We start from the raw sequence: 17,500 nt of genomic DNA on the forward strand, positions 1-17,500 counted from the left end.
AAGAGAGAAATAAAAAGAAACGAAGGAGAGGCAACACAATCAATAAAAAAGAACATAAAGAAAATTGAAAAAACGAACGTGATAGAACCGAGAGAAACTTCGGATAAAAAAAATACATTCGAATAAATAAAATTTAAAAACTAGAAACTGGATGAAAAAAAATATTCGAATAAAAAGCAAACAGTAGAAACTGAATTTCAAAAATCGAATAAATGAAAAACCCAAAGCTCTGGATAAAAATAACAATATTCGAATAAATGAAAAACTAGAAATTTCGCGATCTTGTCTAAAAATCACATCAAATAAAGAATTGCTGTGTTAACACTTTGCCACAGAAAGAATAACACTTCTGGATGATTTGTATCAATGAATATAAATCACCGTACATATGACCATTTAGTTATTTTTGCTTAATGTCATCCGGCGTCGCTAAATTTCGATTACATGTCATTATTTTGAAACACAAGTGTAACTGACTCAGTGATTTAACATATACCAATATTGTAAATACTTTCCGTCTAACATACATACAGCAAATTGCCGTGGTTCTTTCTTTTAAAATGAATAAATTCTTTTGCTTCCCCGCTGCGTAAGGTGACCCTCGATTCTCACACATCAAGGAGCTGTCAAAGTCTAGGCAACTCCTCTCTAACAAGCCGGATCACACTCTGTCAGTTCCGGTACTTTAAGACTTGTGAATCCCCCCACCTCCTCTTTCTCCTTCTCCTTTTCCTTGATCTCCTCTTCCTTCTCCTTCTCCTCCTCCCCCTTCTTCTCCTTGTTCTTGTTCTCCTCACCCTCATCATTTTCCTTACCCTCCCCTTCCCACCTACCATTTCCTGTCACATGTAGAGATGTGTGTATGTCAGGTACATTGTCATCTGTGCAAGTGTATCTGTGAGTCGTTTATTTTGGGCTTGTAAGGAGATTGCTTACTTTCGCTACATTCAGTACAGGGTTAAATGTGTTCGAACAGATGGGGGTATGTAACGCTAATGCACATGTGTGCACATACAGAGTAAAAGTAAACAGTCATTCTACGAATAAAAACATTCAAGCAGTTAACTTCTGCTTTTTAGTGTACGTTACACACGCTTACTCTCTCGCTCTTTCTTTCTCTCACTCTCTCTCTCTCTCTCTCTCTCTCTCTCCACACACACACACACACACACACACATATACGCACGAACCAACACATTCACACACAAACAAACACAACCACATACACACAAATAAACACACAAGCTAACACACACCTTCCGCCCACACAAAGAAAAAGAGAGAGAGAGAAACAGGGGAAATCACGCACACAGGTGAACCTTCTCAGACAGACACATACACCTGAGGTCGTGGTGACCACCTGGTGAGGTCCAGGCAGGTGCGAGATCAGAAACGCCGCAATGTCAAGTGGAAACCATTAGGAAGAACGAGTAAACCGACATTTGGTGAAATAGGTTTTCTTTTTCCATGGTTTCTATTTTTTTTTAAGGAGATACGGTTCCGTCATTATTTTCTGTTATTTATGAGGTATATATATTTTTCCATAATAGTTTATCATTAGTTTACATTATAATAGTCTGATTATACAATTCACTCGTTCATATTTGTTGATTTACATAAAAACACCCATCCAAGACAGGAAGGAAATCCCAAATCTCTCTGTACTGCGCCGGCCTCCATTACCATACACAACAAAGAAAGTCTGGTCGGTAGGCGATGATTAAGAACCATATGGACGGTACCGAAAGCCTGGTCGTTATTTTCTTCCTAAAAAGGTCTTGTTATGATTATTCTTCCTTTATATAAAAAAACAAGGGCTTAAGTATACGTTTTGATTGTAGCATAGCATTATAAATTTTCCTGTGACACTGTTACCTAAGAAGTGGTGTTGTTTTTTTCACGGGAAAATTTCTCAAAGATTAAAGGTCGTAATTTCCCTACGACGAATACACAATCAACTTCGTCAGTGTGAAGATGATAAAATTGTTCCGTATCCGGTTGCACTTGAACTTCATAATTTTTCTCCATTTCTTTATTTCCTTCTTTTATCAAACGAGAAGCAGTATAAGCGTGGGAACTACCGGGTCTTGTTTTTTCCCCCGCTGGGCAGTCAGCAAGAACCGAAAAATATGCTTGTCGTTGCCACTTCCGCGTCACCACACCTGCGAGGAAGCGAGGGTGACACTAGAGCTGTGTAGGTTACGGGGAGGTTATGCTTCGTGCGTGTTAGTAGGGGGGGGGGGGTGGCAACACGGACTTCCTCTTTCTCTGTTATATATTATTGATATAATATATATATATATATATATATATATATATATATATATATGAATTGTGTGTGTGTGTGTGTGTGTGTGTGTGTGTGTGTGTGTGTTATAATGTACACACGTGCACATCACACGCACATTATTTGTATACACAAGCAGACATACCAATTCACGTTCTCGTTAAAAATTAAGAGTCATAACAACCAGCCGGACATTGCTTTCATTCCATTATGCTTTCCCACGAACTTAGTAGAGAGAGAGAGCGAGAGGCAGACAGGGAGGGAGAAGGAGAGAGAGAGAGAGAGAGAGAGAGAGAGAGAGAGAGAGAGAGAGAGAGAGAGAGAGAGAGAGAGAGAGAGAGAGAGAGAGAGAACCAGTAAACCACAGAGAAGTACAGACTCTCTAAACACCTCATCACATCAAAACCGAACCAAGTCAAAACATCAAAATTTAAGAGCAAACCCCACAAGCCGAGACACCGCAACCACGGCCAACGGAAACAACACGAGAACCAAGCCATTGGGTCGTTATCTCGTCAATTCTTCTAATCAATCTTGTTTCCTCTTGCTCCTGTCGCTGTTCCGTTATGTTGCGAGGTGGAAAGTGTGCCAGCGGTGTGTGGGAACCGGGAAAGTAGCTTCGTAAGCAGGAGGGAAGGGACTGGAGCGAGGAAGTCCGCTGGGGAAGGAGGGAGTTAATTAACGATCTTGTAGAGGGGGTCGTTAGCGTGTGTTTTGGCCGTTCAAGGGTTTGTGGTGGAGAAATTGATTTTTTGTCTGTCTGTCTGTCTGTCTCTCTCTCTCTCTCTCTCTCTCTCTCTCTCTCTCTCTCTCTCTCTCTCTCTCTCTCTCTCTCTCTCTCTCTCTCTCTCTCTCTCTCTCTCTCTGCAGTTTTAGATAATCCATTTCCTTTTGATTTTTTTTCACAAGGGTCTTATGAAACATACATATACATATACATATACACCGCCATATGCACACACACCACACACACACACACACACACACACACACACACACACACACACACACACACACACACACACACACACATATATATATATATATATATATATATATATATATATATATATATATATATATATATATATATATATATACCATAACTGCTCATAAACATAAGCTCAATTTTCGTGCATACATACAAAGGATGAGAAGCAACTAATATGAAAAATCACTGCAAGACATGACATTCACGCTTGTTTACATTCCTCATGTTGGCCACTCCTTTCCCCCCCCCCCCATTCCTCGCTTATTCCCTCGGTGTTTGTCGGTCAAATCTCATTGCCTCAAAACCCACATTTTCTACCTCTATTTCTCTCTTTTTTACCCCATAGCTGTGGTTCTCCCTTCCATTACCCCATGTCTGGCCGTGCGGAAGCATCTGTATGGTACCCATCAATGATTTGTGGTTGACCCATGTTCCTGGGTGAGTTGGCGTGCGGATAGGCCTGTGAAGTACCCTATTAGGTCAGGAAATTTACAGATTGCCTTCCCTTGATGAATTAGGACTGGGTGGATCGCTGAGGCAGGGGGGTGGGGTAGGGGGGGTGGGGAGGGAATGGATACTTTGGGAGGATAATGATGTAAGGTTGACATCTTTCGAAACGGTTTATTTTGGATGATTTTTAAATGTATTTTTAACGTGTTTGTTATTTATCTTATGTAAATAGTCTTTTTTTTAATGTTATTTTGGAGTGGCATTTTCTTTAAATGTCGTTTTCTATGCAATAATAATCTTCTAGTCTTGCAAAATAATTTATTTATTTCATTCGATTTCCGCAGCCCGTTTTTATTTATTTGTATAAACATTCATCTGTTTACCTATTCGTGTCTTTAAAAAACGTGACCTACATAAAGCTTTTTTTCCTTTACAGATCACAAAGGCCGAAAAAACGGATTATACAACCCAAAGGTACGTTCTGCAAAACATCAAGGTTATCCGCATTTGCCGACATTCCAACCCCCGCCCTATATGCTTTTCCCCTCTCTCCCCTCCCCTCCTCACCCCCTTCCCTCTTCTCCCTCACCCTCTCCTCCCCACCTCTCCCTTACCCCCTTCCTCTCTTCCCCCTCACCATCTCCTCCCCTCCTCTCCCATAGTCTCCCCTCCTTTCTTCCCCTTCACCCTCCTCCCCTATTCTCTCCCCCCTCCTCTCTTCACCCTCACCCTCTCCTCTCTTCACCCTCACCCTCTCCTCTCCACATCTCCATTAACATCCACTCCATTCCTCCTCTTCCCTCCTTTTCCCTCCCCTCCCCTCCCCTCGTTTCCCGCATCCCTTTGCCCTGCCCTTCTCTTGCCCTCAGATGCAGACTGCTTGTAAAAGATGTTTACTTGGCGTATTAGCACAACCTCCTTAGTTCTGCGTGTTAGTAAAATAAATATACATGCACGCGTCTCCATTAACACGTATAACTCTCTCTTTTTATCTACCTTGCTATCTATATCTATTTATCTAAATACATATACATATAAACATATGTATAGTGTTGTAGTTAGAGCACACACACACAAGCACACACACAAGCACACACACACACACACACACACACACACACACACACACACACACACACACACACACACACACACACACACACACACACACACACACAAAGAATACCAAGGCAAACGCACATGCTGCACTTGCATACATTCATTCATACACTCACCCAAAGTAGCTTGCAGACCTGAGTCACCAACTGCTTTTTAAAGGTTGCTTTTTTAGGACTGACTTCAGACCTATTTTAAGTTACAAATATCTGCCAAGGCATTCGTGGTTTTCTTCAGGTGCAGGCTAAATAACTTACGGTTTAAAAAGAGAGAAAGTCCCATGTGGCATAATGCAAACGGAATTTGAAAGTTACCTTTGACAGACTTTTTTCTCTTCTTGTTTTTTTTTTTCTTTCGTATACTTAACCACAAAACGGATTATATAAAAAAGGTAAAGAAAGGTAAAATTTTACTTTCTCTACTAATAAAGTGGTATCGCGTCTTTTCCCACCCATTTGTACCAAAGTATCATGATTCCAGATTATTGTGTTAAAAAAAGTTCTACATTCCCTAAAATGATATGAATTAACGCCAGAGAGAAAGGTAATATTGAAAGGTGACAGGAGAAAGGAAGACAAAAAAAAAGAAAAAAAAAAAGAAATAAAGATGAAAATTTGACTCAGAATATGTGTCTGCTTGCTTTCTCTGTCACTCCCCAATGTGACTCTGGAATGTTCTCATGGCATCTGTGATTATCTGAATACTTCTCCCCAAAACAAGGACTTCTTGAGTGAATTCCAGTTCAAGACAATAACACTGCATTCCAGAATCACAATCACTTCGTTTGCAGATATTTTCCCCCTCTCTTCTGTATTTTCAAAATAGTTAACATGACAGAAGAAACACAAGTCAGTTCTCTTGAAACCTGATAATGTGAGAACATGAAATTCCCTTCGCCCGGGGTACGCAAAATGCAAATTCTTTTTTGAAATCGCACAAAGACACGCACATACTTCACGCGTCTGAGATCGATTTTTTTTTACGCCGAAGGAACGAAAGAATAGGGAAAGAAAGAAAAGAAAAAAAAAAAGGCGAAATGAAAAGGGAGAGGAAAACAAAGAACAAGAAGAAAAGTAATGAAAGGCTCGAAAATGAGAAAGAGAAAGACAAAAGCCAAAGAAGTGAGGGAAATTTCAGTCTTAAGAAAAGGCACTCCCGTGAACTTAGTCAGTGTCATTTTGCAGTGCCATTTCCAAAACCTGTCCTCTAATAATGCCATTCATGACACTGACACTCTCAGTGGTAGACTTAATTATCACACCATATCTCCATATCTACATAATTATACTGGTACATGGCTACTTAGAAACTTGTGTCACGAAATTTAATAATAGTAACACGTGTCTCTAATGGATGAGAAGGTGACTGTGGAAAATAAATAATAAATGGGATGAAACTAATAATAAAATGCTAATGATGAGAACAACATAATGATACCAATTTAAGCAGCGTGAAAGAGCGAATTGTAATAAAATTGTCAATGCAAACAGTGAGCAAGCAACTTGTAGGTCTTATCCGGATTATATTGATAAAAGTAGAAAGTTTTTAAACACATGAGTGAAGTGAGAATAACAGGAGGGACTTAACTATTAAGACAAGTAAATTAACATTTTTAAGACACTGACCTGAGAGACTGAAGGTAATCAAAGAATCTTTAGAATAAGAGTTAGTTATAGATATACGAGGATAGAAATTTGTACTTTTGAGTGTTGTGTTAACGGATTTGTATGTTTGTATTCCTGCATATATGTATATATGCATGTATGTACACATGTATATGTTTAAATGTTTGCATGTATGTATGTCTTTTTGCATGCATGCATGTATGCATGTACGTATGTCTTTTTGCATGCATGCATGTATGCATACATACAAGTATTTATGTATGTATGCATGCATGCATGCTTGGATGTATGTTTGTATACGGAGAGAGAGAAAGAGAGAGAGAGAGAGAGAGAGAGAGAGAGAGAGAGAGAGAGAGAGAGAGAGAGAATCCAGCTGGTGTCGATACAGTACGTGATATCCAGCTTGTGTCGATACTGTTGACGTTCTCCACGCGTAAAAAGAATCATAACAAAGATTTTCAATGGGCACAATGGATAATTGAGGTCACAGTTGCATGCCGTCAGGATGATTGTCTGACGAGGAAAAAAAACGTTGCAACAACATGGCTGAATATGTGTATAGATGCTTTCAAACATTTCCTCATATTTTTTCCCCCCTCTCTCTTTTTTCCTTCTTTCTATCTATTTATCGCTATTTGCTTCCTCCGTTTTTCTTCCCTCTTCTTTACGGTCTTATACTTTATCAACCCTCTTCTCTCTTTACTCTTTCATTCATCTCATTCATTCATCTCCCCATTTATCTCTTCTCTTCTCCGTACAACTATTGTTTACGTCTTCAAACAGCGTGCTAATATCAGTAACTGTGTCTGCGTGGACGTGGGTGGTCCTCCAGCCTCTCGGTGTGAGAATGTATTGGTTCCCAGCATCTTTGTTTCCCGGTATCCCAATCTCTCTGCCTCCCAGCATCTTTGTCTCCCGGTATTCCAGTCTCTCTGCCTCCCAGCATCCCGGCCCCCCAGCATCACATACTCCTGGTATCCCAGTCTCTCTGCCTCCCAGCATCCCGGCCTCCCAGTCTCTCTGCTCCCCAGCGTCCCAGTGTCCGGGTACCCCAGCTTTCTTGCCACCCAGCATCCTAGTCTCCCTCCATCCCGGCTTCTCAAGCATCCCAGTCTCCTAGCATCCCGGTTCCCCAGCATCCGTCTCCTCTCCGCGTCGTCACCCTCAGACCGCAATCATCATTGCTGAAGGGAAAGTCCCCCAGGATGGCGATGGCGGCAGCATCTTCACACGGCCCGCGTCATCTCCTCGCCTCTCCCACGTTAATGATGTTTGCATTCGTGGTAACTTTCTCACTTTCGTTGTGGGTTGTCGGGGTGGAGGTGGAGTGAGGGGATGGGGGTGGTGGTAGGGGGGAGGGCTGTGCTTGCTGTGCGTTTGCTTCTGTGTTTGTCCGTACGTTTTTTTTGTGTTTGGTTATTATGTGTGTTGTTTACGTGATAAGATTTCGTTGTCTCTGTTGTGTTCGTGTGTGTTGTCAGGGCAGAGGCGGCGATGTTGTTTGTATGTCAGTGTGTTGTTTATGCTTGCTTATATTGTGTCAGTGATTTTTTTGTTGCTGTGTGTGTGTGTGTGTGTGTGTGTGTGTGTGTGTGTGTGTGTGTGTGTGTGTGTGTGTGTGTGTGTGTGTGTGTGTGTGCGTGTGTGTGTGTGCTGATTGACATGAATGACTGTTATTTATTTGATTAAAACCACAGTTGCTGTTTGTTAATTTCTACAGCTGTGTTGATGTTCCTTGATTATGCGATGGTTTTAAAGTACTAAGTGGTATGCGTTTTGCTTGCGTAAAATGCACTGGTGTTTTTAATCTGTTCATGGACTCTTATGTAAGGAGACAATGCATGCCGGTCATGCGAATTTCCATGAATGTGGGATACGCTTGGCAGAGGAATATGTGTGTATAAGTGTCTTCAAAAAATTAATAGAAGGAAAGATTCAATCTATCGACAGTACGCCTACAGGTATACACGCACACACACACACACACACATACACAGAAACAACCCCCGCCCCACACACACATACACAGAAACAACCCCCCCCCACACCACACACACACCATAACATCCTTATGCACCACCACACACAAAAACAAATACACACGACCACTCTCTCAGCACACACACACACACACACCGCCTCCCACACACGCACACATACAGTTCCTTAAGTACTAACGGGCTTAACCAAACCCTATCCCAGTCTGTTGGTGCGGGTCTGCAATGGAGGTTTTAATTCTCTAAACGTGACTTTCAACATTGCTCAACTCAATGCGGATGTCAAGGCAAACACGCACCTCCCGTTTCTGTTTACCTTTTTAGATGTCTTTAGTTACCATTTCATTTCGCTGTCATTTCCTCTACTCTTTCGCTTTATCGTTCCATACTCTTTATTATTCTTCGTTTGGGGTTTGGTTAGGTTAAATGAGGTGTTCAGTCTCTTTGCTTAAAGTGTTTCTTGGTTATTTTAGTGTTCTCGTACACTTTATGATGTCGGAAATAAATATCTTGGAAGATGGTATGTGTCTGCACCATTTCTCTCTCTCTCTCTCTCTCTCTCTCTCTCTCTCTCTCACTGTTTTTCTGATATCTTTTATGTTTTTCCCGTTTGTGAGTAGTTATGAGCCTTAGGATTACGCTGCAATAAACTTCCAGCTCTCATGAAAGTGTATTACTTCATACTCACGAGAAAATTATTCTTATCGTCGCACATTTTGAAGATCCTGAAAGTCGATTGTGTTACTTGACAAACAACTGCAACTTTCACACTATCTGACTCATCGACAGAGTTCGTAATAGTTTCACTGGAAGAACCATTGTGACGTTTAATATAGTAAAGGTTATCTGCACAATAAAACATGTGAAATAATTACGATATTCCTTTTTGAAATGAATAATGATAATAATAAACACATAAAATCGATTTTTTGGTTGTAAGCTTTTTACAACATGCAAAAGCTATGGCAAGAATGCAGAAAAGCGTTCTTGACCTTTTATCCTCAAGGTTGTCTCCAAGATAATTGGTCACTTGCTCCAGGTAACCTTAACGGTCTTGGGCATCAGTCAGCTGCACTTTTGTCATGCTGCAGTCAGCTTCCACGAGGTAAAGTTCGTGACTGGGAAAAATGTTTTAGGAGTGGACGTCATAATTCTGCTGTGTACACCTTGTTTAATTATGTTTAATTGATATTGATGTTTCTACTCACGCAAAGGAAAAAACTTAAAAAAAGGAATGCTGTTTAAACGGTATAGAAAAAATGCATTCTGACAAGGGCACGAAATCTTTCTTAGAACGACAAGAAAGTAAAACCAATGCCAACCACTTCCCGGCGCATCCCACCCTCGAGAATAATATTTCCTTTTACAACACCACCTCTCTCACCATACACCCCCCTTTCCCCTGTCCCCTCCCCTGCCGTAATGGTCTCTGGGTGCAATTAACTCGAGTCTGAGGTGATTAGGGCAGTAATGTTAGAACTTCTAAATGATCCTAGGATTCTCCCATTATTTCAAGTTCCTCAAATCTTTGTCTCTTAGCGTAATGAGTTCATGAAATGGATATCTACCTGAGGATTGACATTCTATATACGTATGATTCTTGACAGAAGACTCACGTTACAGGTAAAGGTTACTTGTACTCGCTACTTGTATGTGACTCTTAGAGATATTAGGGCAATTTGGCTTCCTCAAGTGAACTGAAAGATCCCCGTCCAGATTACGAAGGCAAATGGCTAACCCTCTTATCTTCGACATAAACGGCGTGGATCAGGCCATCAGTGGCGAAACCGTCTCGTTTCCCTCCGACACCCTGGGGTAGAATCGCATCCTGTCACAAAGGAATTCGGATCACCCGCAGAGGAGGATCTTCAATCACGTATTGTGCTCGAGTTCTGATGCGCTTTTGTTCCCCGCGCGAAGGTGTTTACGACGTCTATGTGGAAAGCTGGGTGCCGCCGAGTTGTTACTCAAACGACACCCCTAAACCGGGTACGTCGGTCCTGCCGTTCGATCTAAGGGGCCCATTTATCAGTTTAAAACGAATGGGAAGAACATTAAATGATAAAGCAGCATGCAGTTCGCGCACGTATACTTATCAAAGCAGGCATTCAGATGCTAACAGCTTCGATAATGGCCGTGCTTCTTTTTTGCGATCGTGGCAGTGGTGGACGGGGTCGTTAGGTATGGTTTCTCTAGCTCTAGTGACCAAGTAAGTTTTTCAGTGGAAGGATTTTTGTAAAGAAAGTAATATAGCTCAAGTTTCACCACGAATTATACATATATAAAGACGAAGAAACAATAGATTGAAGCAAATAAAAATATTCATATCTTTTCCCCTTCAACTAATCATAAAAGTCTGGAAAACAAACGACTAATCACACAGAAAATTGTTATGCAGAAAATATTTCATTGAAACCAATATAAATTAGTTTCATTATTTACTCTTTCTGCAAGCAAACATAATGTTTCACCGCAGTATTATATTTTCATTAAAAAAAACATAAAAAAAAAACGCACACTGGAAGCACATATACAGGCATTTTAGTAAAACCAAACGCATTAAGCAGTTTTTAAAAAGATAAAAAGATAAATAAAAAAAAATATGATAAAATAACACTACCCATGTTGATGGCAGTAAACGCCAGACAGCATACTATTGTACAAATCACTTTGCTTGTGTACACAAGTGTCGGGTCACTGTACACTTTCTCTCGTTGACACAATATAATCTCACCCGATTCATGTCATAAAGTAAAACTCAAATTAGTGAAAATTTGGGAAAAAAGGAAAAAATCCCATGTCAAATTGCAAGGCTTTCAACTCGATAACTTTTCCTTGAGAGTTTCTGAAGGTGAGAAAATGACAGACTTCAGCACGTGGGGGTGGGGTGGGGGTGGGGTAGGTAAGAGGGGTAAATAGGAGATGAACCTTAGAACCCATAATTTATGTCTGTCTTCTACTGTCTAGAACCTTTTCCCTTTTCTTGTTTATAATTTTTCCTTATTTTTATTACTTATTTTTATTTACTTATCTATTGGCAGTGTTCTTGGTCAATTATTGATGAAATTACACATACACACACACACACACACACACACACACACACACACACACACACACACACACACACACACACACACACGACTGAAGATTCTATCTGTCTAGTTATCAAGGTGAATTACGTTACCTTTAATCATAATTCCTGATTCTTGTGTCATGACACTGTGTCATACCAGTGCGCATGTCATTTCGTTGCTTGTCATGATCTCGTAATAATTGACATGACCTGTCAAGCGGCTTACATATTTTCCCAGGTCATGTACTATATGCAAATGCCACACAAGATAACATACTGTTGACCTTATACGTGGCTTGCGTTCGTTGTGCTGGTACAAGCTAAAGATAATTCACGTATTCTTTGCCATGATAACGACACTGATAATTAAAATTTAATTCCCTTCACCACAATCTAAGATTTATGCAGCTCAGCTAATCGAAATGAACAAATTGAACATGAACCATTCCAGCAATATTCACTTACGTACAGAGTGATTAAATGAATCATTGAGAGTTGGTTTAGAATGTACCATGTTGATTCTGACAAGCATTATCAATTCTTTACGCTCACTCCCTCGCTCTAATGTTTAGAAGTGATTGCAGAATTAAGATAAAAAGTGTTCAAATAAAAAAAAAAAATGTGCGGATGAAGTTCTCGAGAAAGAGAAAGTGACAACTATTTCTTCACTTCGTACACTATCGTTTCTGATCTTGATAAAGCAACTCATGCTGTGTGGATGTGTGTGTGTGTGTTTTTATTCGTTTGTGTTTGTGTGTATGTGTGCATCTGCTGCGACCTTAAGTACATGTGTCCTTGTGCTGTATGTGTCACGTACTCTTTCTTTCATATGAAGAAGTTAAGACGTCACCCTTACAGAGACTGAATCAAGATATATATGGATGTTGAAGTATTATTTATGTGTCTATTCACCCATTTCTCATGTGTGCTGGAATATCACAACGTCATGCAGCAATGTTTAAGATTCTCGAGTTGTCATTAAAGTTATTGTAATTCACCTCAAGAGCTAGACATTGGGGACAAGTCGATGTTTTGTGGTTAGTATAGTTATAATTTCTCCTAGTTAACTTAGCTTTCTTTTTATGGCGTGGACAAGTTTCTCAGGGAGTATCATGAGTTTGTATCATTCGAGTGGTCTGTCTGTCCGCCTGTTTCTCTCTCTCTCTCTCTCTTTCTCTTTTTCTCCCTCCCTCTCTCCCTTTCTCTTTCTTCTTCCCTCCCCCCTCCCTTCATTTTTCTTCCCCTTCCCATCCCTCCCACCCTTTCCCACCCCTCCTTCCACTCTTCCTTTCTCTCTTCACCCCGTCTCACCACGTCCCTTCACCTTGTCTAGACGTCGGATCTCGAGCTACATCACCTTTGGAGGACACTTTCCTTTATTATTATTTTGTAATTGGAGGCTCGAACATATATTAAGGCATGGGTTGGCAATATAAGTATCCTTGTTGGCTGGAGATGTTAGTTTAGAATTGGGGATTTTTCACTTGATTTGTGGTCTGAATTTAGGGTGATAGGTAGGTAGGTTGATATGATTTTAAAATAAATTTTTGACAGCTATATCGTTTTTAGTTGATTGTATTATTTATATATTTCTTGAAGACAGGAATAGTTGGTATTTTTGTGCTCAATTCTGTTGCTTTTTTTTTTTTTAATTTCTCTCGAGTCATCGGTCAAACCACTCACTTTCCATGACCGTGAATGACATTTTGAGTTATATTTCTGACATTTCTTTCTTAAAGAGACGTATGTTCTGTTCCATTTCCAGAGGTCAAAATAAACTCAGATTTACTTGTGTGCAAATTCATCTCTATTTAAGTTGTAATTTTATTTCATAGTTTTTTTTCTTTACCATTTCAGGTACGAGATACGGACTGAAGTCGGTGAAGGTTATATTTTGAACGTAATGGTAGGTAAGCTACAGCGAATAAAAAAAAAAATCCTTGTATTTTGTCGTATTCTCAACCACAAGCCTTTGTGAAAAAACAAAGATTAGCAAAGTAAAAATACAAAAACTAGCAAATGAAAGCAAGAAATTAGCAACATGTCCTTTGATTTCGCGTCCAAATGTACTTTGAAATTGCAACCCCCCTCCCCCTCTTCTCATTCAGACTCCGATTTAACCAATAGTGATTCTTTCCCGGATGTAGAACAGTAGATATTGCAACATATGCAACAAAGAGACGTAAAGATAGTAACGCTACTGATATGATGGTCCGTAGTCATGGCATTAGATACTGACCTTTCAATTATTTGAATAATGACCATGTGTGAGAAAGGCGGGAAAAAGTTGACGGTATTTAAACACCTTTTTTTTTCTTTTTTTTTTAAACTTAAAACGGACATGTTGGTATCTTGATCAGTGAGAGTGAGATGGTTTTGTGATAAGTTGGGAAAAAAGAGTAAAAAAAAAAAAAAAAAAAAAAGGACACACCCCCATCCATCCATTCATCCACCCAACCGCTCATCCATTTATCTATATATCTACCTATTTATTTATCTATCTATCTATCCATCTATACGTATATCCATTTATCCATCCATCCGTCCATCCATCCATCCATCCATCTATCCATCCACCCATCCATCCATATAAACAAATACATGCACCTACAAGACAAGATTTTTGTTTAATAACGATAAATAAACAAAAGCGAAGTCTTCGTATTGTAGTAACTATAAAATACACTGACAGATGTTAATTTGGGTTAAATGTCTGTAGCATCAGTGACTGAGATGATACGTTTAAGAGTACCACAAAAGATTAAAAAGAAAAATGCGTGACTTTAAGAAACACATACGCTAGGTAAAAAAAAAATCCCCCCAAAAGGGAAAAAATAACGCAAATTTACATAATAGACATGAAATATTTCCCTCAGGTCGACTATTTCAAAGCCCGAAAATTCTGGCAAAAGAAAAGACGTTATTAACATCACAAGAACAGGTTTAACATGATGTAATAGGCTTAACCGGACTATCATGCTTTGTCTTAAGTTCATGCTAGCATATTCGCCAAGCGTGTCCGGCAAGTGGAGGTAAGGGAGAGGGGAGGGAGGGGAAAGTGGGTAGGAAGGGAGGGGGGAGGGGGGGAAAAGGGGGTAGGAAGGGAGGGGGGAGGGAGGGGAAAGGGGGTAGGAAGGGACGGGGGAGGGAGGGGAAATGAAGTAGGAAGGGGGGGAGGGAGGGGAAAGGGGGTAGGAAGGGAGGGGAAGGGAAAAGGTAAAGTTTCCTCCTACCTAAAGCGAAGGGGAAGGGGGGTATTGAGGGAGTAGGGAGGGAGGGGAAGGGAAGGAGAGGTAGGTAGGTGAAGAGAATAAAGGAGGAAAGGGAGGCTAGGAAAAGGAGAGGAGAAAGGAACGGAAGGAGTGAGAAAGAGAGGAGAAAGGAAAAGAATAGGGAAGAGGGTATAGGAAAAAAGGGTAAAGGGACGAAGAAAAAGGCAGAAAGGAAACAAGAAAAGGAAAAAGAGATTAGGAAAAAGAGGAAAGAAAGTGTAGGGAAAAAATGCGAGGAAGGAAAGACAAGAGAAAGGAAAATAGGAAAGCGAGAGGATGGGAAAGAACGAAGAGAGGGGGATATGAGGTAGGATTTTCACGTGACAAAATTTTTATCTTTATCCCCCACTCGACACCTCATAGAATGGACACCTTACAATATATATATATATATATATATATATATATATATATATATATATATATATATATATATATATATTGCGGTACCACTTTATGTCTCAGATAAGTAGAGTCTAATCAGGTTTCGGTAGAGTTTGAGAGTTAAATGTGGCATTCTTTTCTGCTGTCCAATGAGGTCACTTTTTCCCTATCAGCTTGCAGTCGCGAAATGTCAGAGCGGAATGTATAATCCAAACCATGGTAAATCAGATTATATAGAAAGACATCTGCGGTGAATATATATCTATACCTACCTATCTATCTATCTATATGCACATATACATAGAAAGACACACACACACACACACACACACACACACACACACACACACACACACACACACACACACACACACACACACACACACAAACATTCTCACACACTACACCTACCCACACACCAACACACTCAAACCCACATCCATACCCAGACTCCCCTCCCCCTCACCTCCCGATAAACTTAGTCACGGACACGCCCCCCTGAATCCAAGTGTAATCGAATCTACTAGTGTTATATAAGCGCTTCTCCCAAGTCTAACACGTAGTCACATGAGCTACAGTTATTATGAGAAGAAAACCAAAAAGGTGATTTTTGCCTTATCATCCAATATAACACTTTCTTATGCCGACATAGTGGCACGTACGTTTAATGTCATTCTCCTGCACGTTAACCTTCTGCGTTCCTGATACGTGGACACAAGGTCATCAGTCTACGTGCAGAGGAAACATACGTGAGATAACTCCATAATGGCTGTTTTATCAAGAAGGACTTTTTTGTTATCATTACTGCTATTTCTACTAGTGTTTAGATATTTGTTATTAGGTAATCTTATGGTCTTCTTCTTTCTTAAATTTTTTTATCTCTTTAGGACAGATCACGGTGTAAGTCAAGTGGATTTGGCAGTCGTTATAGATTGGGTATGTGTCAGAGGTTGGGAAAGAGGGTGGGGGTGGGGGAAAGATGCAAGTTGCAAGATGTCATTTGGAGGATATAAAAGGGACGTCTACTTTTTCATGGCTTAATCTCGTTAGATAAAAAAAAGTAGCAATATACAGATGAATATGTAAGTCATGTAAAACTGTGGAATATATGCAATACGTTTGTATCCAATTCGCGTCGTTAAGGACCATATTTTAAATAGAAATATATATCTGAAGGGAGACACAAAGTACCACAATCATTTCCCACGTTTTGGACCATGGACAAAATGGACGACCAAGGAGCCGCGCATCACTTCCTGGTATTGAAGATTCCCCGCGCATTCCCGCCATCGTGAACTGTGATTCTCGGGTCATGTTCGGACGACCAGACGAGGTTGCCAGAGGTCGTTGACCACACGACCTCTGAAAGACAATGAAGTACGCAATGGCTCTTTTTTTTACTTCTTTGATGAAGCTTCTAAAACAAAGTAGGAATTTATGAACACCAATAGTGATATCTTATAGCAGTCATTCATCAACGGATAAAAATGTCAAAAGGCTAAATCTATATGCTAAATCGAGTGTCTGGCAACTCTGTCTAATCCTTGGAAAGCCAACAGGTAAAATTTCGATGACGTCACGATAGCAGGAAGTGGCGGAAGGACTTGCCTTTCTCTAGAGAGTCCGTGAATTTTCCCTTCATGGTTTAAGGAGGGGGAATAATGCCACACTAGATAACAGATGTTGGAGGATCTCCCACTCGAGGGAATATAATACGAGGCACGGTAAAAAAAAGAGACAGAAAAAAAGTATATAAGCATACCAGGCGCGGTTGTTTTGGGTCAGTGGGTCGCCGCCTCCTCCGCCATCGCGTCTGTAGAGGCGAACATACCCTGGGTTGACCTGCGAACGTTGCCTTAGTGTCTGAGAACAATTTCTTATACTATTGATGCTATTCTCGCTTGGTGACAACGTTAGCTTTCATATAAAACGCCATTCATTTCCTTCAATTTTAAAACCAGTGAAAAGAGTATTAGACACACAAAAAAAGTCTTCAGCGCTTTCGTGAAACACAATCGCCTACTTCAGTATACTCTGTGGTTAAAAAAGAAGGGAAACTGTACTTTTTTTGCTTCGGTAATTGTCTCACGAGGGGGAGGAGAGGGAGGGGGGACGGAGAGTAATTGGGATCTCTTTTGAATGCAGTAATTTTCTCTTTTGCTGATTATCTAAGTACAAGAAGTGTAGTACTTACATTCTCGGGAAGTGTACAGAGACTCTCTGCAAGTGACCTGACATCTTTCTCCCTTTTTTCTCTCTCTTTAGTTTTTGTTATATTATTATTATTATTATTATCATTATT

At 40.2% G+C, this 17,500-nt stretch overlaps 1 protein-coding gene across 1 annotated transcript in view; it reads left to right on the forward strand.

The window, feature by feature from the left end:
• Window positions 1-17,500, forward strand: part of LOC119572914 (filaggrin-like) — a 136,749-nt gene that overhangs the window by 81,104 nt on the left and 38,145 nt on the right. The window contains 1 exon segment of the mRNA XM_037919869.1: window positions 4,165-4,202. The gene's annotated coding sequence lies outside the window, so the exon portion shown is untranslated.

This window comes from Penaeus monodon, chromosome 5 (assembly GCF_015228065.2).
Source record: "Penaeus monodon isolate SGIC_2016 chromosome 5, NSTDA_Pmon_1, whole genome shotgun sequence".
Taxonomy (NCBI): Eukaryota; Metazoa; Arthropoda; class Malacostraca; order Decapoda; family Penaeidae; genus Penaeus; species Penaeus monodon.